The sequence below is a fragment of the Rhinoderma darwinii genome, chromosome 5 (assembly GCF_050947455.1).
Source record: "Rhinoderma darwinii isolate aRhiDar2 chromosome 5, aRhiDar2.hap1, whole genome shotgun sequence".
Taxonomy (NCBI): Eukaryota; Metazoa; Chordata; class Amphibia; order Anura; family Rhinodermatidae; genus Rhinoderma; species Rhinoderma darwinii.
Genome location: NC_134691.1, coordinates 14,002,686 through 14,026,775, shown reverse-complemented (window position 1 = coordinate 14,026,775; position 24,090 = coordinate 14,002,686). Strand labels below are relative to the sequence as shown.

General features: G+C 41.7%; 1 long non-coding RNA gene across 1 annotated transcript; it reads right to left on the bottom strand.

Moving 5' to 3' along the window:
• Positions 1-8,014: 8,014 nt before the first annotated feature.
• LOC142652317 (uncharacterized) lies at positions 8,015-13,888 on the bottom strand. Its single transcript, XR_012847805.1, has 3 exons — positions 13,771-13,888; positions 13,521-13,652; positions 8,015-8,302 (listed from the first exon to the last, which is right to left on the bottom strand). It is a non-coding gene; the product is annotated as an uncharacterized LOC142652317 (long non-coding RNA).
• Positions 13,889-24,090: the final 10,202 nt, after the last annotated feature.

Below are 24,090 nucleotides of genomic sequence, written 5' to 3'. Positions count from 1 at the left end.
TGCTATACCTGTACTTTAATGTCTACACATACCATCTCCTAAAATGTACTTTACATGTTATAGAGTACACATAGCGTATCAAAATGTGTTCTTGTCTGGAATGTTAGTGTGAGATTCATTTACTTTGTAAGAATCCGGTGCTAAATAAAAGGAGCATTTGGTCATTACATAGATATTCAATGGTTCTTTTTAAAGTGCATCTCCACACAAGTAAAACAAATGGACAACCATGTTCTTATTCTCTCCGTCTGCACAGTATTTCACTTGTAAGAACAGCAGTTTTTTGCTGCAGAGCTGCTCCTCTTACTGTTGCTGCAGACAAGAAGTAGCCTTCATAGTCACATTTTAGAGTATATGGAGAGAATTCTTTGGTTACCCAGTCACCGACAACTATTTACAGAACTATTACTTGCCCTCTACAAGCGATTCCTTGGTTGGTCCATGTTACTCCGATATTCATCCTTTGTGTGTTCTGTTCTTTCAAGAAGTAATATACAAGCGTACACTGAGTTGGGGGCACCCACCTGACATCCCACATACCCCCTAGAAGTTACCTCATGTGTTTCTGTTGGTTTCAATAGAAGGAGAAAATTAAGAATTGCTTTCTACTGTTCTTAGGATAGTTGGGAGTCACCAATATGACTTAGATGAAATGCTTGGTTGATATGTCCTCAGTCATATTGGTGACGTTTTCTAATCCTGGACAACCCTTTGAATATGGTCATGAATAAAACCCTAAAAGCTGCACAATGTCTTGTATAGTCTTCTCTACTGGTAGAAATCGAAAACAATCCTGTGTAGCATTAGGAGGGAGTCCCTTATATAGCAGATAAAACATCCTGTAATCACTACTATGATCGAATGAAGGTCATCCAAAGGCGAAGTCAAGTGATTGCTGGACAACCTGGACTAATGCAGACTACAGAATACAGGGGAAGGTGGAAGAAGAGAAGTAAACAAGACTCTGCCTCATATGGCAGCACAGGGTGGTGGGCTCTGCCATGTGCATGATGCAAACAAATACAACATGGGTAATAGGACAACCCAGGGAGCTAATGAGAACCCAAAAATGGATTTATAGCACACAAAAAAAAGATTCTTGATTTTCAAACACTGAAGAACATAGAGTTAATAGGTTCCTGGAACGCAGACATATAACTCAGCCCGGTGTAATGTGGGTTTACGGTTAATCCCTCAGAGATGACATAATAGTAAGATGTTCCGTTCCATTATTAGGAAATATGAGTTCTGAGCTTGTTCGTATTTCATGTCTAAGCTGTGGTTATTTCTGGCAAAAACCCTCCCAAGGGTAATGTGATAAACATCTAATGTTCTTCATGATGTCAGCCGCATATCAAGATTCTGCTGACTCAGCAAAGATCATTTCTAAAACGAAAATTCTATTTTACTTCATTATTTGATAAAAAATATATTTCAAGAAACTATAGAGGTTTGAAAATGGCCCTCAGCACCACTTGTGGTTTCTTCTGTGCATCAAATCGCTCCGGTGTCCGCCATATCCCAGAAATCAAAGTCCAAAAGAAGAATTGGATAGCCACTGCACCAGATTATTAAAGATAATTATTGTAAAGGATCTGCCAGGCACTACGTCTGTGGATACTCCCAGGATTAATCAACCGACACCTGAGGCCAGACCTCTTAGACTGACACCGGCTCCCACCAATCAGGGTGGTAGGCTCAGGAGTGGGAGAGCCTATCGCGGCCTGGTCAGTCGGAGTTAGCTCCGCCCCCTGTCCATTTATACCTGCCGTTCTCTCTTCCTCATTGCTTGTGATTCTTCTTTATTTCCTGGCCCCACTGCTGCCTTGCTCCAGCCTGCTTCTGCCGTGCTTCAGCCTTGCTTCAGTTCCCGCTTATCCTGCTTCGCTCTGCCCCCGGCTTGCTTCCTGCTCCGTGCTCTGCGTTTGTATACTTCATTACATCCTGATCCTGACTGCTCGTTCACCACTCCGTTCCCTCACGGTGTTCCGTGGGCTACTGCCCCTTCCCTTGCTTGTTCCCTGTTTGTATCCCCTTGCACTTAGTCAGCGTAGGGACCGCCGCCAAGTTGTACCCCGTCGCCTAGGGCGGGTCGTTGCAAGTAGGCAGGGACAGGGCGGTGGGTAGATTAGGGCTCACTTGTTCCCTTCACCTCCTTCCGCCATTACAATTATTTTCTCCGTAAATTTGCAGATACAGTGAGGGTGAAGTTTTGACCATAAATTGGCCTTTCTCAAGCCCAAATGGTCTTGAGAAAGCCAAGTTAATACATTTCCCCCAATACGACTGACGATGATGGGGATTACATAGATCTGATCATGATGGGGACCTTCATGGCCGCTTGCATTCAGATCCATCGTCTTACGATTCCCACCAAGTAACTGGGTTATCTTATTGTTTGCAGCCAGGAATATAGTTGACAAGGTCTGTGTAAACTTCTCTGCTTCTCTTCAGAAAAAAGTGTTAACAACTTTACAAACTAAATCAGTGGGAGAGCAATAAGTGGTAACAGCTGCCTGCAAAGAAGAACGAATCAAATATGAATCAAAAACCAATCTCCAAGTAGTGTTCTTGCTGATTCACTTGATGAAACTCAGATGTAGTTTTTGGATTAAACCACGTGGGCAATTTATAGCCTGAGGAGCACCATCGAAAACACTTGTGGAGGTCAGACTTCTGTTTGAGAAACTTGCAGTCCTACAAGAATCAAGGATGTGGCCAGTAACCTTTAACTCAGAGGTAACCTTGTAATGCACTGACCCTATCAATGTGTAACACTTACCCCACCGAGATCCAACGTCACCCCTCCCCACCGACCACCGCCGCAACGAATGTCTCAGGTGGATTGGCAGGGAAGACACCGAGAGCACGACAGTCCTACAAGTCAAAATGCAAGGCACGCTGGCCTCTGGGCCAGTTATAGTTGTATGTTTCCCTACATGGTTTAACTAGTATCTCCCGGTCTCAAATTGTTTTAACCTGATTTTTTTTTCCCTGACTCTATTCGATATTCCACTGTAACGCAAACCCGACTCTGCTATTTTGCAAAAGCCAAATTGACTTGGTCAATAATAAAAGTTTAAAAAACAAACAAACAAACAAACAAACAAACAAACAAACAGTAGTTATCTACACCAAAGCCCCTATTAGATTAGGAAGGAGACAGGGAAGTTATGAACTGGTGACAGGGCCTCTTTAAGGCCTTATGCAGACGAGCGTGTCCGTTTTGCATCTGCAAAAAAACAGACCGTATTTGGAGGCCGTGGCTCATTTATAGGAGACAAGTATCCTCCTTGCCTTCTCTAGCCCCCCGCCTAATTACCTCTACATAAGGCGTAGCATACCCACTTACTACTCCTCTTATAGACTTCTGTTATGCATCCGTCTCTACTACACTATATGAGGCTATATATGTTACTCCAGTGGGTGCTAATCCCAATAGCACATATAGGAGGTAGGATGGTTGTCGACCCCACATAGGACCCTCCCATCCAGTCAGATATGGGTTACACACGATCCCTACCACATGGTATCCTAAAACACCTCTTCCCCCCTTTTTCCATTATTTCTACACCTCATTAACTAAACATGTCTTTAATTAATATTTGTGTGCTCCTCTCCTTGTATTGCTTATTTCTCTGGGAACCGTGTACATAGTTCTTGGTATTTAAGACTTCATATTGCCTTTTATGTATAATTGAAAGCCATATGTTTTTTCATTGTCTCTGTCAGAGGCCTGCGTGCTCTATTTGTTGCACAACCAGCTCATGTCTTCCGCATTGACATTCTTTGTTATACTTTTATTTCCTCTCAATAAAAAGAGGTTTGCAAAAAAAAACCAAAAAAAACGGATCGTATTTCATGCATTACATTAAAAGTGTAAAAATGTTAACCTGGTTGAGGTCCACCACAAACCTTGGTTGAATTCCTACAAAGCAAGACTGATCATGGAGAATTGCGGTACTATACAACTCAAAAAAATGGCATGATAGTTCCCCACATGAACACAGCCCTGAGGTCTTCACTAACACTTTGAGGATGAGGATCCACCAGGGGCTCAGGTTCTGACACTATAACGTGGCTGAGCCACAAGGTCATGCCTCTAGTCCTTATAAAAACTTCTATAGGACCGGCCCCTCAGAATCATTTGCTCTGGCCGGTCCATGGTAGGTATCCCAGTCTGAAACTGAACTCATGTTTATATATTATTTAATTAGTGCTTTCACTGCTCCTCACATTTTGCTCACAAAATTATATATATTTACATTTTTATGAGTTTACCATATAAATACATACCTCCCAACTTTCAAGTAACACAAAGAGGGACAACCGATGCAGCGCCAATTTTTGTTTTCTTTTAAGCCACGCCTCTAATTCCACCCAATCCCCACCCATACACACCTGGTTCAGCCCACACAGTATCATGCTCCCATAGTGCCTCCCACACAGTATAATACTGTCACGATCTGGGGGTATGTGGACCCATTGGGCTGTACCATCGTAGCAGGATAGCAGCTGGCCAAACTGTGTACCAAGTAAAGTCTACAGTCCAAGCAAGGCTACCTGTGGTAGTACAGACAGTAGCGATGACTAGGCTCAGATGGGACCTTGGCAGCAGACAACAGGCGTGGTGTAACACAACACGACTCCAACTCTCTTAAGGCACAGGAACAAGGTAGCACGGGATACAGGATACAGGTAGCAGGGACGGGAACACTGGGAACTGGAAAACACTAAGGGACTATTTGCTGGACTGACACGGGAAAACACAATGCTCAGGCAATGAAGGGGCAGGGCCCTTCATATAGTCCAGGGTGAGTATGGACTAATTACTGATTTTCTTCATGTGTGCGCGCACCCTACAGGACACAGGAGAACGAAGAAGAAGTGAGCGCTGGCATCTCCTGAGGAGGAGATGCGGGCCAGCGCTCACAGATCCATGGCTGCACCCGTAATCCGTGGCCATGGGCGTTACAAATACCAAATAGCTGCCCACACACAGTATAATGTCCTCTAGCTGCCACCATACTGTATAATGCATACAGTTCACATATTACACACAAGTTACAATGCTCTGCAGAAGTACATGGCGTAGTGACATCGGATATAGACTGTTTGCACTATGGCTCCCGTTCTATTTTTGCTAACAACAATGTACAAGATATGGAGACTGTTTCATGTAAACCTGAGAAAGATAATTATAGTTTTTCACCTGTGTGTAAAAGTAGTATATTGATTGCCTTCACCGCAATAAGGCAAGACTTAAACAACATATTTGTGTCCAAAGTCTTTCCTACCCCAGTACCCATGTTACAGTCTCGCAGAGATTGGTTGCCAGGGAGAGTTGACAGAATGAGGGGAAGGAAAAGACTCACCTAAAGACAAAGACTTAAAGGCTTTCTGTGACCGGGAGACTGAGATATTAGCCACAGGGGAGCTAATATGGCTGACAGGAAGTAGCTTCTCCTTGTGACAGACAAGTCGGAGACGTCCAGAGTAAAACTGGCTGAGCAGACATAACGATTCAGAGGATCTCATAACCTGGAGGGGTTAATAGTGATGCTGTCAAATAATAGATATCACAGTGATGGCTATCTCCCCTAAACTGGGATGGGATCCAGAAAATCTCTATGGAGAATTTAAATTGAGATATAAACTCCATGGTAAAAATGAGTCATGAGTATACAGGATAACCGGCGGGAATTCCGTGCATCTGGATAAAAATTCTCTCATTCGCATGTGAAGCCAATGGGTGTTCCTGAAATGACGTACATAAAGTACTGTATATCGTACCATTTAGTATGGGACCTAGTAGAGCCGATGGTCATACCCACGGGACCCTGGAAAGGTAACAGTTTCAATTCCCCAAACCTCCCGCCTCAGTGCTTCCCGTCCATTTATGAGAATGTCTATATTTTATAAGAGGAGGTGCTGCATTAATAAAGCTTCCCCAATGGGAAACGTTTACTGAGCAAAATGGCGGCAATTTATCAAAACTGGTGCAAAGGGAAAAGTGGAGCAGTTACCCATAGCAACCATTCAAACCACTGCTTTTATTGAGAATGGGAAACTGCTCCACTTTCTTTTGTACCCGTTGTGCTAAACATCCACACTGTGGATTCCACACGAATTGCACCGAAAAAAAGAAGCATATAGGGGAATATGCAGGGGCATAGCTATAGGGGGTGCAGAGATAGCATTTGCCCCGGGGCCTGAAACTTCTGGTACATAAGAAGACACTCCTATTATGAATGGCACATGATAAGTGGGGGCCCCAATTATAACTCTAGAAAGATAAAGAGGAGACCCCTAGTGGTTGGCAGGGATATATTAACAATGAAAGATAATGTGCCTAGGCACAAAAGGTCCCAATTTCCCAACCACCATCGAATATAATGTCAGTTAAAATATAACTTTTATTAATGTATCAAAATAGAGACAAACAACAAGTAAGGGTTACAATTGTTTTCAAAGGACGGCTAGTGTGTGTCATAGAGGATTTTGCAAGTGTATCCAGCACGTCGCTGAACACAGTGAGAGAGGCTGACTTGGCAGCTGCAGACTGCCGTAGGCTAGTACAGTCCCACACGAGTGAAGAGAGATACCAGGCCGTCGATGAATATTAAAATGGCGATAGCCCCCCCGACATGTTTCGCTGCACAAGCAGCGTCCTCAGGGGATAATTCGGGGCTAATAAGCTCGCGTTTGGTTTCCTGCTCCTTATATAGACTTGTGTTTGTCACGTGTGGTAGCGTCATCTCTCCTTCCTGCCAATCAACTGGTCCCATTTGACAAGCCTCCAAGCCAATTGAATGACATAGCCGGCGGCCAATGAGACACTGTGACCAGGTATCCAATCATCGCGTGCGTCATGCGCACGCGTGTATCAGTCAAAGTGAGTGATAGTCATATAGCGGGCATCTTTAACGCCAGATGAACGACACTGTCGGCGGCCAATAAGATGCCAGAAGTAAGTGTCCAATCGCCACATGCATGAGTATAATAGTCCGAGCGGGTAGCTATGATAATGACGGGGTCCTCCATTCACGTCATAATTATAACTCTTGCCCCGTGGCCCAAGAGTGTCAAGTTACGCCTCTGGATAGATTCACCCAGACTAGCGTGTGCCAGATTCTTTAGCAGGGTGCATGAGCTGTAAATGAATCTTTCGTAGAGGGAGAATATCTCCTTCATAAGGCCCCCAGGCTATCATGACAGCCATCTGCACCCCTTGATCGCGTCGCTGAGGGGCCAATAAAGTAACAAAGTGGGCTCCAATGGCTTAAATGCTGACACCTGCTGAGTATTGAGCGTGCTCAGCCCATGAGCCCGCTCCATAATCCCCCCTACCGACTATGATATACAGTTACGTCACATGTGGATAAGGGGTTAAATATATGAATGGGAAGTCCTGATTGGTTCCTATGAGCAAAAATGTCAGATTTTCTTTTAAATAATTTGTTAGGCCCATTTATCCTGACACAAAGTATGGTAAAATTCCATTAATCCCGCATCAATGGGACTGGAAAGGTGCCGGATTCTGGATTATTTTATCAGACAGTCATAGAAATTTATATAAACCCAGCCTATAACGTATGTAAAAACCCAGCCTATAACGTATATAAAAACCCAGCCTATAACGTATGTAAAAACCCAGCCTATAACGTATATAAAAACCCAGCCTATAACGTATAGAAAAACCCAGCCTATAACGTATAGAAAAACCCAGCCTATAACGTATATAAAAACCCAGCCTATAACGTATGTAAAAACCCAGCCTATAACGTATATAAAAACCCAGCCTATAAATAGTATCATAGTCACCTGCTCTATAAATGACGTATATCTGTGAACACTTATTTGTCATCTCATCATAATTTGTTGAGTGAAATTTACGCCTCTTTTTGGATTTTTTGTCATTTGTCAACACAGGTTGTGAATCTTAGTGAGATCTTGAGTAACTTTAAGATTAGAGTTGAGGTAAAGGCTGTAAAATCTCCCGGCCGTGCTGTGAATATAATTTATTATCTGTTTGTTCTTTTTGGTACATCACAATGAGGGTGAATGATGGCAATTATCGGGAAAAACAGATGTTTTTGGAGGTTAAATCTTAAAGACTCCAGTACAGCCGGCCATATATTAGTGATTTCAGATGGCGTTTTTTGATTGACTTGTCGTCCATGGTCAGTCTGTGAATGTTGTCGTTCTTGACGGAAACCCCATAACTTAAAAAAACAAATTGATGATAGATATCGGTCCTGATCTGTGGCCTGGTCTCGGGTTCTTTTGATGCAATGCAGATCTGTTAAAAAGTGGTTTTATTTAGTAAAAGTGTAAAAAAGAAATAAAAGTATACATATATGGTATCACCGCGACCGTAATGACCTAAACAATAAAGTTAACATGTAAACATTAGCATTTCAAATTTATGGCGGAATTGCTATATTTTTCCTTTGCCCTCCAAACAAGTGATAATAAAAGTTAATCAATAAGTCCCATGTACCCCAAAAAGTACCAGTGAAAACTACATCTCGCCCCACAAAAAATAAGCCCACATATAACTAAATTGACGGAAAAATAAAAAAGCTACGGCTCTTGGAAAGCGGCGATGCAAAAACAAATAATTGTAGTTCAAAAGTGTTTTTATTGTGCAGAAGTAGTAAAACATAAAAAACCTCCACACCGTAGGTATCGTCATAATCATACCGACCCATAGAAAAATGGTAACATGTTGTTTACGTCGCACGGCAAACGGCGTAAATTTAAAATGCATAGAACTATGGCGGAATTGCTGCTTTTTTTCTATTACCCCAGAAAAAAGCTTTTCTCTGTAGGGGGCGACAATGAGACATGACGGGGAAACAGTCAGAATGCAAGAAAATGTCTTTACCAGTTCTGTATTCTGAATGTCTGATGTGAACATCAATTGCTCTTTAATGAACCTCCTAGACTTTCTCCCACTCCTCGCTGCATTATTCGTCTTTGTGACTAATACAATGTAGGAATAAACCACAGCTTTCCTTGCAGTCTCCTGCACTCGTATTACCATTCAGACCTTGGTAACCCAGCCTTGGAATAGTCATGTTGTTGATTGCTGATACAGTTTGCAGACAGATGATTATTTAATCCACATTCTTGGAAGATGTTTCAGTTTTTCTGTTTTGTCCAAATACAAGATTAAACTTTGTTATGGTTTAAGGGATTTTAATCTCGACCTTACAATCCATCATTCTACAGAAGAGGCTTCAAAAGTTTGTTAGAAGACGTAAATCTAGTTTATGTTTGTCCAGTAATGAAGGCCTGTGCTATATATCATTATAATGCAGCTGGGTCTGTCTGGAGATATTCATGGAAGAGGGAATGACCGGAGGATAAGAGCAGGAATCTCCTACAATACTTACAGAAAGAGAGACATTTTGGGTGCATCAGGAAGGGTTTGTATGATGGACAGAACGCTGCTTTTTTGGGAGAGACTTGGCCAGAAAACGGTTAAATAGTTTAAAGGATAGTAATCCTCAACACTGGCCCCTCCATAATCTCACTATAAGTAATTCCCAGATATCAACCCAAATTCAAGCTCCACTCTGTTATCTGTCTTCTCTTCCCCTCCCCTCATCATCCCTCTCTTCTGCACTTTCCTCCCATATCCCTTTCTACTCTATCCTCTCAGATCCTCTTTTTCTCTCCTCCATTCTCCTTTCCTCTTCTTCTATTCTTTTCCCTTTTCCTTCTTACCTACGATTTCCTTTATTCTTTTTCTCCCCTCTCCTCTCTCCGTTCCCCTGCCTTATCCCCTCGTCTTCTATCTGATCTTCTTCTCCTCTTCTTTTTTGCCTCTCCTTTTATACTTCCTTCCTTTCTTCTCTTTCCTTTGTCCCTCTTCTTTTTCTATCCCCTTCTCTCCTCCTATCCGATCCTCTTTTCCTCTCCTCTCCTCACCTATCATCTCCTCTTCTCCTCACCTATCATCTCCTCTTCTCCTCACCTATCATCTCCTCTTCTCCTCACTTATCATCTCCTCTTCTCCTCACCTATCATCTCCTCTTCTCCTCACCTATCATCTCCTCTTCTCCTCACCTATCATCTCCTCTTCTCCTCACCTATCATCTCCTCTTCTCCTCACCTATCATCTCCTCTTCTCCTCACTTATCATCTCCTCTTCTCCTCACCTATCATCTCCTCTTCTCCTCACCTATCATCTCCTCTTCTCCTCACCTATCATCTCCTCTTCTCCTCACCTATCATCTCCTCTTCTCCTCACTTATCATCTCCTCCTCTCCTCACCTATCATCTCCTCTTCTCCTCACCTATCATCTCCTCTTCTCCTCACCTATCATCTCCTCTTCTCCTCACTTATCATCTCCTCTTCTCCTCACCTATCATCTCCTCTTCTCTTTTTCTTAATTTTCCTCCCTTTTACTCTCATCTCCTCTTCTCTTCTATCTGATCCTCTTTTCCTTTCCTCTTTTCCTTTCCTCTCTTCTTTTATCCTATCTTCTTTTTATCTCCTCTCACTTTCTTTTCACCTCTTCTCCTTCTATCCTCTTCCCTTCTCCTCTAATCTTCTCCGGTCATCTCCTCTCCATCTTCTTCTGTCCTCTTATCTCCTCATTCATTCGCCTTCACCACTTTGACATTAAAGTTTCCCAATACGGTTGAAAACGCTATTTCAAATGCCTCTCCTGTAGACATCCTTTGTGTAGTCCTTGTATCATGGATTGACCGTTATTGTATAAATTATGATTTGCTTCTTTTAGAAAACACATCATAAATGGACTTTTTTTCTGAAAATTATCCATATTCATCCATGTTGTATCTTCAAAATTTGTATAGTCATTGTGGGAATATTGTAGCCAATGTGGTCCTTGGTCTTCCTGACCACTCTCTGGAATTATGTTTTTAGTTCTCGTCCTCTATATGCCCCAGTATAACATTTAACTTCTAAAATTTGGCTCTTCCATAATTAGATGTAACCTGAAGCTCCCCAACTATCACACATAATTTCCAGCACTGGTCTCCCCTGATAGCTACGTCTTCGCTTCCATAGCTTGGAATAGCTAAAAATGTGTATCTGAATTCAGCAAATTCCATCTATTGGGGGAGTAGGCATGCGCTAATGTCCCAGAGATCCGCACGGTAGCGAATAGACAAGATGAGATGATGAGACGCTAAATGTGGTGCCTCAACCTCATTCTGTGACCCAACATGTGTAAGCGTTGAGCTCCGGCGTATATTGTCGCTCAGTGTAGAGCACTTAGTAGTCTTGGTCTTAGTAGCCAGTCTTAGTAGTCTTGGTCTTAGTAGCCAGTCTTAGGAGTCTTGGTCTTAGTAGCCAGTCTTAGGAGTCTTGGTCTTAGTAGCCAGTCTTAGGAGTCTTGGTCTTAGTAGCCAGTCTTAGGAGTCTTGGTCTTAGTAGCCAGTCTTAGGAGTCTTGGTCTTAGTAGCCAGTCTTAGGAGTCTTGGTCTTAGTAGCCAGTCTTAGTAGTCTTGGTCTTAGTAGCCAGTTTTAGTAGTCTTGGTCTTAGTAGCCAGTCTTAGTAGTCTTGGTCTTAGTAGCCAGTCTTAGTCTTAGTAGCCAGACTTAGTAGTCTTGGTCTTAGTAGCCAGACTTAGTAGTCTTGGTCTTAGTAGCCAGTCTTAGTAGTCTTGGTCTTAGTAGCCAGTCTTAATAGTCTTGATTTTAGTAGCCAGTCTTAGTAGTCTTGATCTTAGTAGCCAGTCTTAGTAGTCTTGGTCTTAGTAACCAGTCTTAGTAGTCTTGGTCTTAGTAGCCAGTCTTAGTAGTCTTGGTCTTAGTAGCCAGTCTTAGTAGTCTCGGTCTTAGTAGCCAGTCTTAGTAGTCTTGATCTTAGTTGCCAGTCTTAGTAGTCTTGGTCTTAGTAACCAGTCTTAGTAGTCTTGGTCTTAGTAGCCAGTCTTAGTAGTCTTGGTCTTAGTAGCCAGTCTTAGTAGTCTTGGTCTTAGTAGCCAGTCTTAGTAGCATGCTACTGAATACATTGGGGAAGATTTACTATTTGTTAGCGTTTACCAGCTGTATGGTTTAGTTTGACTGCAATTCCCACAATTGCTTGGTAGTTAGCTTATATCTATGGTATTATATGGTATTTTCTGCTGCTGTGGTTTTTATACCACATTGTTTTCATTCAACCACAAGCAGTATATATTTTATTCACGTAATACAAGCAGTGAAATAGTGTATAATTGTAGATTCAAAAATAAATAAATCCATCAATCTAACATCTTCATGAGATTTGACGGTCAAGCCTCATGGCTCTTCATGACCTGAAGGTAGACGACCACTTTATTCCATCAGAGCGTTATTACTCTTCTAGGGGAAGACTTTCTCCTCGCAAACAGTTGAGAGAATGTCTATATTCAGCACATGGGCAAATACAGTTTTCTGTCTGGCTGTTAAACAGCATCAGAATTCGTCATAAATAACCCTCTGGCCGGGAGCACAAACTCCTGTCATCATTTCCACTTCTGCTAGACTGATTTATTGCATCATTTCAAAATTTCAAAGGAAATTTTATCAAAATACTTTTGTCATTTCTGAGGTGAGGAGTGACTGTTTTGAGACATCAACAGCATCTGTATTTTTAATTTATTCTGCCAGGTCGACAATGTATATAACTAATGCAAATTATCTATAGACATCGCTTGTTTTAGACTAAAACTGCTTACCATCAAGCCCAGGATGGATTTTAGCAATAATTTCAGACGAAATTGCCTGCCGTTTCCAAAAAGTAGTAGAATAGTACCACAGTAATATCACATAATAGCGCTAATAGTAACACTATACTTCTCCCAGGAAGCTTTGCCTGTAAGCAGTAGCGCAGCTAGCAGGGATGCAGGGGGGGGGGGGGCAGTGAGCCTGGGCCCACTGAGATGGTCCCCCAGTGGTGGCATGCCCCGGTTTCAACTGTATCTGCGTCTTCAGGATCCAAATACAGTTGAATCCAATGCTGGAGCAGGGAGCTGAAGGCTGTATTTGGATGTTTTCTACCCACTCCTGATTGTAGTTATGTTTATTTTTATTTATTATTTCACTTATTATTGTTTTCTCTGCCTTTGGAGTTTGATAAAACGTAACGTCTTTATACACTTGTTCAGAGTAACATGTATTTATGCAGTTAGTTTTATACCCTTTTGTTCCCCCCCTCCCCTATATCTTGTATTGTATGATATATATTCTCGTATTGATTACTGTTCTTTAATTATTCCAGTGCCTGATGAAGGTCACCTAGACCGAAACGTCGCACTCTGCCACTGGCATTAAAAACAAAAACAAAATAAAAAATACCTTTTTTTCTAAATTGGTGTGCCGGATACTCTTTTATATCTCTCTATTCCACATCAGCCCCCAATAAAGAGTTTTCCCGAGTTTGAGCATAGTATTGGTCATCTCCTCCCTGGTCCTCATCCCCCGAGCTGACTATCTCCATTGCCCCAGAAGACTCCCCAGAGTTACCAATCTGACTGTCAAGTACTCCCACTATATAAGAAGTCTGATAGCTCACCGTGTGCTCCATGACTTTTGTCTCTTTCTTTACTCCACATCATTGCAGTCTCTGCTTCAGTTCCACATAGGCCTATGTCACCCTCCGGCATCCACCCTCAGAAATCGCAGCTTCCAGCTCTTCACTGCCCTCCTGTAATAAGGCAAAGCGTCTCCTGTCTTCGGATATATCTCTCTTTCTCTATGAAAAACTCCAGCAGCCTTCTCTACACTTCATGCGATTCACCCCGTCACCATGCTACCCTACTTACCATTACTGGGCTCTTCAAGGGCCTGTCAGTCCCTCCCACCTCCTCTGTCACCGCTCCCATGGAACCTCCCTCTCCACCGATGACAGCACCTTACAATCGGCAGCGCCATAGAGCCCGACTCCACCAGGGACCTGCAAGAAAAAACATCAAGACAAACAAAGCATCCACAAGTCCTTATAAACAGGTGTTCGGACCATCTCTTAAAGTGCAAGGTAACTTATTTACAATAAGGATATGTACCGTACACAGTGCATAGGCTGCAGATGGGGCAAATTGGGTCACCCTTCCTACACATGCTTCGAAAAAGACTATTGATGGGGGACCCTTGTAACAAAAGTCTAATCACAGGTTGTCCAACTGCTCTGAGCCCCAGCGATCAGCTATAATCTTTAAGGGAACCAAGCAGAAAGTGTTACATTTCCCTGCAGCGCCATCACAGAAGAGATGAAGCATTACACAGTTCGCATGCAATGCAACGATGTGTTGGGTCCTCCAGGTAGAGATGATCTTTGCAACCGCTCTCTGTTTCTGGTTAATAGATGAGAGTCCTGAATAAGGGACCTCCTCTGTATACTCAGAATTCCTTAAAACAAGGAGCAAGAGAGATGTGAAATCCAATAACGGCGCCAAGGTCAAAATTAAGGTGAAGGTCAGGGTTACGAAGGAAGATTCACACTTATGATGTACCCTAATCTGCAGGCAGCGATGTGAGACTGGAGTCCACTTTGGGTCGCCGAGATGATGTCACTCAGGAGCAGCAGTTGCCATGGAGACCGGACAACTGACAGCAAGTGGCATCGCTGGAGCAGGGAGAGGCGAGTCAGGTTGGCTAGTAACCTAAATGAACCGATGGTTAGAGCTGAGGCCGCTAGCGTGGACCACCCCCTGGAATGGGAAGGGGTGAGTAACAAAAATGTACTTTAATTTGGAGGAGCACTTTATAAGAAAACGTTTCATTTTTGTTTCTATAAGGATAGGCATAGGGTTTTTTGGTTTAGTCCACATGAAATATAAGGCCAGTTCCTACCGGCAGAAGAGTAGAAGAGTCTTCTATAATGTGAATTTATCAGGACGTGCCGATCTGACAGTAAAGTTAGATATTTGTGGAAGAATGGATTTACGATTTTACCGTAAAAAATGTACAGTTTACATATTAATTTAATTAAATAATCAAAGACAAGTTTCTAATCAGAAGTTCTGCTGCACGGTGACTGCCAATGGACATGTGAACATGAGAGGAACAGGAAGGATCCCAGACATCAGTAATTATTAATGGAAGAAATGTGCTAACTTAGGAGCAACTCCATCCAAACATATTTATTGATGAAATAAACAATGGATAAGTAGATGCAGCCCTAAAGATGTGGCCTGTATGATGTGGGGTTACTGGAGTGGCTCCCCTTTATTAAAACACAATCACTGGCCAAATGAATGTTGAACAATTTATCTTTACTGGACACAACTGATATTACAGGGGCACACGAGCATGCGGTTACTTTCTCCCAATGAGGCACAACAGGCTTAATGGTTACAACACTTCTAGTAGTGCGGTCTCTTGAATGTTACTCAAATATCTAACCAGATAAACACTTCATCACCAAACTATTCCTTGTTGCAGGTGTCCGTCTATCTTCCAGAGACCACATCCAGGCCATGTAACATCACACAACCTTCCTCTCCATCTACAGCTTTCCCGTCTTTTTTGTCAGTCGTCAATTTCCTCTAATTCGCACCCTCTGGACGCCTATCTAAACCGTTCGGCATCTACTGTTCTCCGGACCCTATCCAAGTCCCCTCCCACACTTCTAGTCAATCTAGGATCTCGGCAGCATATCCACTAAGACCCTGACCCCTAGGTCACCTACCCTTACCTACTCTAATAACTATTACAGTAGTCCAGTCTTTCCCAGAACTACAATTACTATGCCACGTTTCAAGCCTACAAGTCCCCATTGTAGTGTTACTTACAGGCCCAACAATCCAGGAATCTATATTCCCCAGAAAGAGCCACTACAGTCTTCTCCCAGGTTTGAGCACAGTACCGCTCATTCCCTACCTGGTCCCCACTCCAGAGCGGACATACCCTACGACCCCTAGCAGACTCCTCAAAGTTATCACACTGGCTAACAAATACTCTGCCACCGGCATCACTTTGGCAATGGCCCACTTGTACCCCGTCAGGCCACCTTCTCCCACAGCTTGCCTCTGTCCGTTCTATCTTATGTAAGTAGTCTGTTCCGTGACTCCGGCCTCTTGCTTTCCTCCACCCCACAGTGGTTTCTGCTTTAGTTCCGCATAAACCTGGGTCAACCTCTGGTATCCAGCCTCAGAAGCTGCGGTCTCCAGCCTTCCACTGCCCTCCTGCCATAAAGCAAGCCCGCTCTGGTCTCCAGATCTTGGTCTGGGAAAAACTACAGCAGCCTTCTCTACACTTCACACAGTTCATTCGGCGTCATCTCGCGAGGTGGTAGTAGTGGTGAGTATGGAATTTTTTTTCTTTTTTAATCTCTTTTTTTTCTATAACCTTTCTATAACTTGTTTCTATAATCTGCAAAAGTATTGCTGGCGCTCGCCAGTCATACCATTTTGGATGATTTGTGCGCTTCGAACCCCAAAAGTTTTGGATTTCGGAAATCCGAAACACTTGTGAAATTCAGACTGAATTTGATTTGTGACTAATCAGTTTGCTCATCTCTATTCCTAATGGAGATGTCTATACTATCTGGGGGAATATATTAATTGACATCACTTTTCTGACGTAGAAATGTAAAAAAAAAAAATCGCAATTTGTGCTAAAGAAAGTTGTGACTTTTGAGGCATTTGTACTGTGCATGCCACTTTATTAAAAAGTCGGCAGGGCTTTTCTGATACTTCCGCAGCCTACAAATTTACTACAATTAACGCCTGAAACTGGCGTAAGTTATGGCGCAAATCTACTCTAAATAGCCAGAGATGTGCCTAATATATTAAGAGGCGTGCCGATGGTTGTTATGGCAGCCTGGGGGCCTAATGAAGGACGCGTCCGTAAAAGTCTGAACTATTACAATATAACAGATTGCTGTAAAAATGAAAACGTTAAAATTGCTGTTTTTTTGGTTACCTCACCTCCCACAAAAGTGGAATAAAAAGTGATTGAAAAGTCGCATTTACCCAAAAGCGGTACAAAAAAAACGACAGCTCGCCTCACAAAAAATAAGCCCAGACACCGTTGAATCGATGGAAAAATAAAAGTTGTGGCTCTCAGAACATGGCGGCACAAAATTATTTTTAACAATTATTTTTTTCCTTGTAAAAGTACTAGAATTATATAAATTATGTATTGCTGTAATCGTATTGACCCGCAGAATAAAGTTAACATGGTGCTTTTAACGCATGCTAAATGCCGTAAAAACAAACCCAAAAACCAATGAAGGAATCGCTGTTATTTTCCAATTTCACCCCACAAATAGTTTTTCCCAGTGCATTACATAGTTCAATAAATGGTGACGTAAAAAATGTCAACTCATCCCGCCCCAAAAAAACCTCATGCGAATAGATCGACGGAAAAATAAAAAAAAGTTATGGCTTTTGGGCGAGGAAAAAGTGAAAGTGAAAAACCAAAAAATGGCTGCAAGAGGGAAGGGGTAAATAAATTAGGCGTATCTCACTCCAGCACTATTTAGAATAAAGGGGTTTTCCAGTCCCTAAAAATTGATGGCCTATCCTCAGGATAGGCCATCAATAGCTGATCGGTCGGGGTCCGACTGTCACCGCACCAATCAGCTGTTTAGAAGGGGCCACAGTGCTTGTACGCGTGCTGCTTTCCCTTTATTTCAGTCACTGCTCGTACTGTGAATCGCCGACACAGCAGTAGTGGCGGTTCACAGCATTACAGTCTTCTTCCATTCACTTCAATGGGAGAAGGTTGTAATACTATGGATCGCCGCTACATCAGTATCGGCGATTCACAATCCGAGTAGTGAACGGAATGAAGGGGAGGCAGCGCTTTAAAACAACTGATCGGCGGGGGTCCCGGCAGTCAGACCCTGACCGATCAGCTGTTGATGGCTTATCCTGAGGATAGGCCATCCATTCTTAGGACTGGAAAACCAATCTTTATAAATTCCCCCCAAAGTATATTACAAAGTTGTAGAGTTTTTCATGTATACAGAGATTGAGCTTTATCTACAAAACTGGAAGATTCCTTTAAATGACTTATTACTAATATTTGCATCCCATGTTCTCTGTATTATCTCTATATTATATTATTTTTACAATCCTTGCTTTGTCTATTACCGGACTATTTTGCACATTTTTGGAGAAGAATTATCCATACAGTTTATAATACGACTTATTTTCCTCTCATAAATCCAGGACTTGCCAATTATTTACATTCCTTAGGGATTACTCAGTGCTGGACGGGTTCCTGGCAGAACATTTCTGTGCCCTCTTCTGCCCGGCACATCACAGGAGCACAGATATTACCACTTATCTGGTAGCTTCAGATAACCCGTGCCTTGTGTGGATGGAGGCATTGGACGGAGATTAGAGGTGCAGCCGCTCTGTGGTAGGCCGCTGTCATATCAAACCTCGTCTGTTTCTTATTACAGTCCGGCAGCACCATCTTAGGTTACACCAGCAGAAGTGACGCTGAGGGAGTTTATATTATAGGGTTTTGAAGTGGGCATTAGCTGGGTAACTAGACTGTCCATGATTCTCGCTCCGAGTTGGAGGTCTCCATCACTGATATGATAGTATAATTGCATGTGATGTCCTTTGCTGTTATGGAGAGGATCATATTTCTGATGAACGAATCTCCTGTTATATAACCTTGAGTCCCGCAAAAAAGACAACGGAGGCTGAAAGGGATCCCATCCAAGACCTAATCTTATAGCCATATTGGAGAGCAGCTACAGACAGTAGTTCTGGAGGACCCAAAATATCCATTGATTTCAAAGAGTACCGTGTAATACTAGAATTCCCCTGTGGTGGCGCTGCAGGAAAATTGAACACTTGCTGCTAGGTTCCTCCACACTATGGCGGATCACTGAGGGTCCCAGCAACAGGACATTCTGTGATCAGCTTATTGTTATGGACTTTTCTAACATAAAGGGAACCTGTCTAAGTCTTCATTGTCTTAAAGGGAATATGTCGCTAGAAATTTTAATATATTTTTTTCAGTTAAACAATTAGTATATAAGTGATTACACATTGTTTTAATTTTTTTTAATTTTTTCACAAGTCAGGAAATATTATAAATTAGATTCTAATTTATAACATTTCTGTGTGATTGCCACTAGAGGGAGCAGTTCCCAAAATTGCAGCATGGTCACTGTGGTAAAGCAACCTCATTCATTTATGCTGCAAATTTGGGGTGGACACAGTCTCCTCTAGTGTCCTCACACAATCCCCCCTCCCTTCTTCATCGGCAAGTTTCACTCCTTTTTATTGAATTTTAAAAATGGCGCCCACTCAGAAGCCGAGCGGATGCCACAGCCGCTGGGTCTCTGTTGTGCTACATCTCTGATCACAAAAAATATGGTGAAATCCTGTTCCATGTAAAACCCCTCAAAAAACAAAGGGGCACTCCCTCCGTCTGGAGAAAAAAATATTCAATCTGCAGAGGCGACAAGTCTACTTTACTGTGAGAACGGTGAATCTATGGAATAGTCACCGCAGGAGCCGTCACAGCAGCGACAGTAGATGCTGCAAAAAAGGCTTAGATAATTTCCTCGAACAAAAAAATATTAGCTCCTATGTCAATGTGTAGAAATTTTTCCCTTCCCTTTTCCCATCTCTTGGTTGAACTTGATGGACATGGGTCTTTTTTCAACCGTACTAACTATGTAAGTATGTAACTATGTAACTATATAAATCCTATTTTATATAAATTTCCTAATCACTTTGTATATACATAACTTATATTTTACTAATCGTGAGTTACATCCTGTATTATACTCCAGAGCTGCACTCACTATTCTGCTGGTGGAATCACTGTGTACATACATTACATTACTTATCCTGTACTGATCCGGAGTTACATCCTGTATTATACTCCAGAGCTGCACTCACTATTCTGCTGGTGGAGTCACTGTGTACATACATTACATTACTTATCCTGTACTGATCCTGAGTTACATCCTGTATTATACTCCAGAGCTGCACTCACTATTCTGCTGGTGGAGTCACTGTGTACATACATTACATTACTTATCCTGCACTGATCCTGAGTTACATCTTGTATTATACTCCAGAGCTGCACTCACTATTCTGCTGGTGGAGTCACTGTGTACATACATTACATTACTTATCCTGTACTGATCCTGAGTTACATCCTGTCTTATACTCCAGAGCTGCACTCACTATTCTGCTGGTGGAGTCACTATGTACATACATTATATTACTTATCCTGTACTGATCCTGAGTTATATCCTGTATTATACTCCAGAGCTGCACTCACTATTCTGCTGGTGGAGTCGCTGTGTACATACATTACTTATCCTGTACTGATCCTGAGTTACATCCTGTATTATACTCCAGAGCTGCACTCACTATTCTGCTGGTGGAGTCACTGTACATACATTACATTACTTATCCTGTACTGATCTTGAGTTACATCCCGTATTATACTCCAGAGCTGAACTCACTATTCTGCTGGTGGAATCACTGTGTACATACATTACATTACTTATCCTGCACTGATCCTGAGTTACATCCTGTATTATACTCCAGAGCTGCACTCACTATTCTGCTGATGGAGTCACTGTGTACATACATTACATTACTTATCCTGTACTGATCCTGAGTTATATTCTGTATTATACTCCAGAGCTGTACTCACTATTCTGCTGATGGAGTCACTGAGTACATACATTACATTACCTTTCCTGTACTGATCCTGAGTTACATCCTGTATTATACTCCAGAGCTGCACTCACTATTCTTCTGGTGGAGTCACTGTGTACATACATTACATTACTTATCCTGTACTGATCCTGAGTTATATCCTGTATTATACTCCAGAGCTGCACTCACTATTCTGCTGGTGGAGTCACTGTGTACATACATTACATTACTTATCCTGTACTGATCCTGAGTTACATCCTGTCTTATACTCCAGAGCTGCACTCACTGTTCTGCTGGTGGGGTCACTGTGTACATACATTGCATTACTTATCCTGTACTGATCCTGAGTTACATCCTGTATTATACTCCAAGGCTCTAGTCACAATTCTGCAAGCTTCAGAGATGAAATCTCCATTCATTCCCATCTTTCTTAGTGTCTGCACAATACATACCCTGGTGACTTGCATTCTATTAAGTGTAATTTTTAAATGAGGTACTGTACAAGTAAAAATAAGTATACATGTACCAGTATTGCTCTGACAAATGTATAGGCTATGTTTAACCCTTTCAGGACCAGACTACTTTTCTTTTTTAATTTAATGCTATTGTTTTTTCCTCCCTGCTTTCAAGAAGTCATAACTTTTTTTTCTTTTTTCGTTGACACAGGTAAATTAGGGTTTTATTTTTACAGGACAAATTGTACTTTCTATTGGCTCTATTTAACATTATATTTGATGTACTGGGAAGCTGGAAAAAAAAAATCAGAATGGGGTTGAATTGGAATTGGAAAAAACCAGCAGTTCCCAGTTCCACCATTTTATTATGGGTTTAGTTTTTACGGTGTTCACTGTACGGTGAAAATGGCATGTAACCTTTATTCTGCGGGTCAGTACGATCACAGTGATGAATGTATATTGTGGCTTGTTTTTTTTCAAACTTTTAAAAATTGACGGCGTTCACTGGATAAATATTTTTATAGTTCGGGCATGTTCGGACAAAGGGATACCTAATGTGTTTGTTTATTTTTGTATATTTATTTATATATATATATGTGATCTAGGGAAAGGGGGGTGATTTAAAATATTTTTTTTATATATTTTTTAAATTTTTTACATTTTTTAATTACAGTTTTTGTAGCCCCCAGAGGGGTCTTGAACCTGCGATCATTCGATCGCTAATACCATAGACTGCAATATTACAGTATTACAGTCTATGGTAAAATCAGTGCATTGCTATTTAGACCTGCCACAATATTCCAATGGCAGGGCTGGGAGTGTTCAGAAGGCTCCCAGCTGCTAGAGGAACACACCGGCTCCCGCGATCTTGCTGGACAGGAGCCGGTGACTGGCCCCCAAAGTAAAATAGTTACATTTGACCACGGCATCTGAGGGGTTAAATGCTTGCGATTAGAGATGTAACACAACAGAGGCTGTGGCGTTCGCTCGGTGTCTGAGTGGGTGCCATTTATAAAAAACCCTCTCCCGACATAAATAGCCAATCTAGCGACAGGAGAGGGTTAAATCATTATAGCTCTGTATAGATTTTGTCTTGTGTATTTTAACGGGTTCTTCACTTTGGACAATCTACTTGTTAAAAGGGTCTCTTGACAATAAGCTGATCACAAAGTTTTCCCTGGCTGGGACCCCAGTGATCAGCTGTAATCTGTGGGAGTAACTGTTCAATTTCCTTGCAGCGCCACCACAGGGGAAATTTAGTATTACACATTGCCCATTCCTATCAATGTGTTGTCTGTGTAATGCAGGACAGATCCTCCAGACACACTCTTTTTAACCGCTCTCCACTCTGGCCAAGAGATGAGGATCCTGAACAGAAGACCCCCCCCTCTATTAACTCAGAATTCCCTAATAGGGTGGATGGAAATGGATTTTCTAAACTCTGCACCCCCTACAGCTGAGCCACTAATCACACTGTGTCCTGTTTCTAAGTAATTTTTGGTCAATATAAACAGGTTTATGTCTAAGAAGTCCAGCTCAGATTTTTTGGGGAGAGCGAGCGGCACAGTTTAGTCACAGGGTGACGCACTTTACCTCACAATACATTACCACAGCCGTATTTCCAGCTCCCAGGTGTCGAACACTTAGTCTACGCAACACAAGAATATCTCTGTTATAAGACCCATTATGGAGAATGCACCATTAAGAAAAAGGGGGAAAATCTATGTTTGCCCTTCAGGCCCTAACCATTTCTCGCCTAGACTACTGTAACTGACTAACTATTTCGGCTTGTGCTTGAATACAGCAGACATGGTGATATTTTTGTCTATTGATTATACTAATGTCTCTGCTCTCTGGTTACCGGTCTCTTCTAGTATTATATTTAAAACCTTTTCACTAGTCTGCAAAGCTGTCCACCATGCTGCACCTTCCTATATCTCTCATCTCAGTCTACCAATTCCATCAATGACCTATGACTATCATCCCTCATTACATCCTCTCACTCCATCTTTAGGACTTATCCCATGCTGCACCTATTCCGTGGAACTCACTGCCCCCAGATCAATAAAAGGGTGATTCCCATCACAAAAAAAACCGATGGCATACCACTAGGAAATATCATCACTTTCAGATTAGTGGGGGTCTCAGTGGTCTAGGACACATTTCTCATCACTCTACAAATTCCATTTAGATTTCAAGCACTTACAGATGTAGCCATCTTTATCTTGACTTTTAACGCATTAAATACACAGTCACAAGAAACTTTAACTTTACTTTTTCAATGACTTTTCAATGCTTTTTGTTGCGTCAAGATAAAGATGGCTACATCTGTACACCAGTGTCCTGACATTTTGTACAACACTATGGAATATGCTGGTGCTATATAAATAAACGACTGCTTCATATTCTTGGATGCGAAGTAGATATAATAATTGAAAAACAGAGATGTCTAACAATACCCGTGTGCTAGATCTGATCTAGTCTGGAACATCTTGGGTACGATGTCGTTAAATAAGCCCCTAGTAAAGAAATTATGTATGTGCATCTATTCAATTCAATTTATGGTCAAGGGGCAATTGTCCAGGGCCAACCATTCTGTGTCTAAAAATCGTAACCCTAAAAAAACTTGTGTCTTAGTGGCAATTTCAAAGAGAAACATCTCGTCTTTAAAATGTATTATTTCTTGACCAGAATGACCTTAAAATGACCTCTCCAAAAACGTTAACAATATAATAATAGTTATACCCTCATAACTTCAGTTTTCACAGCCTTAAAATATTAATCTAAGCCTCAAACGATAGTCATAGAGATTTAACAGAAGGAGATAGATAATTTAGATCCCTTAGTAGACAAGATATTTTGGTAAACACATAAAGTGCTGTGCAAAATTATTCACACTCTTGAGAGAATATATCATTATATTGACTAACAAATTCTACTCTAAAATGTTTTCTGCAGGATATTTTTGCATTAATAAGGTGAAGTAAAAGTAATTTCTTCGAGTTCTTTATAATAACTAATATAATAATACTACTATTTA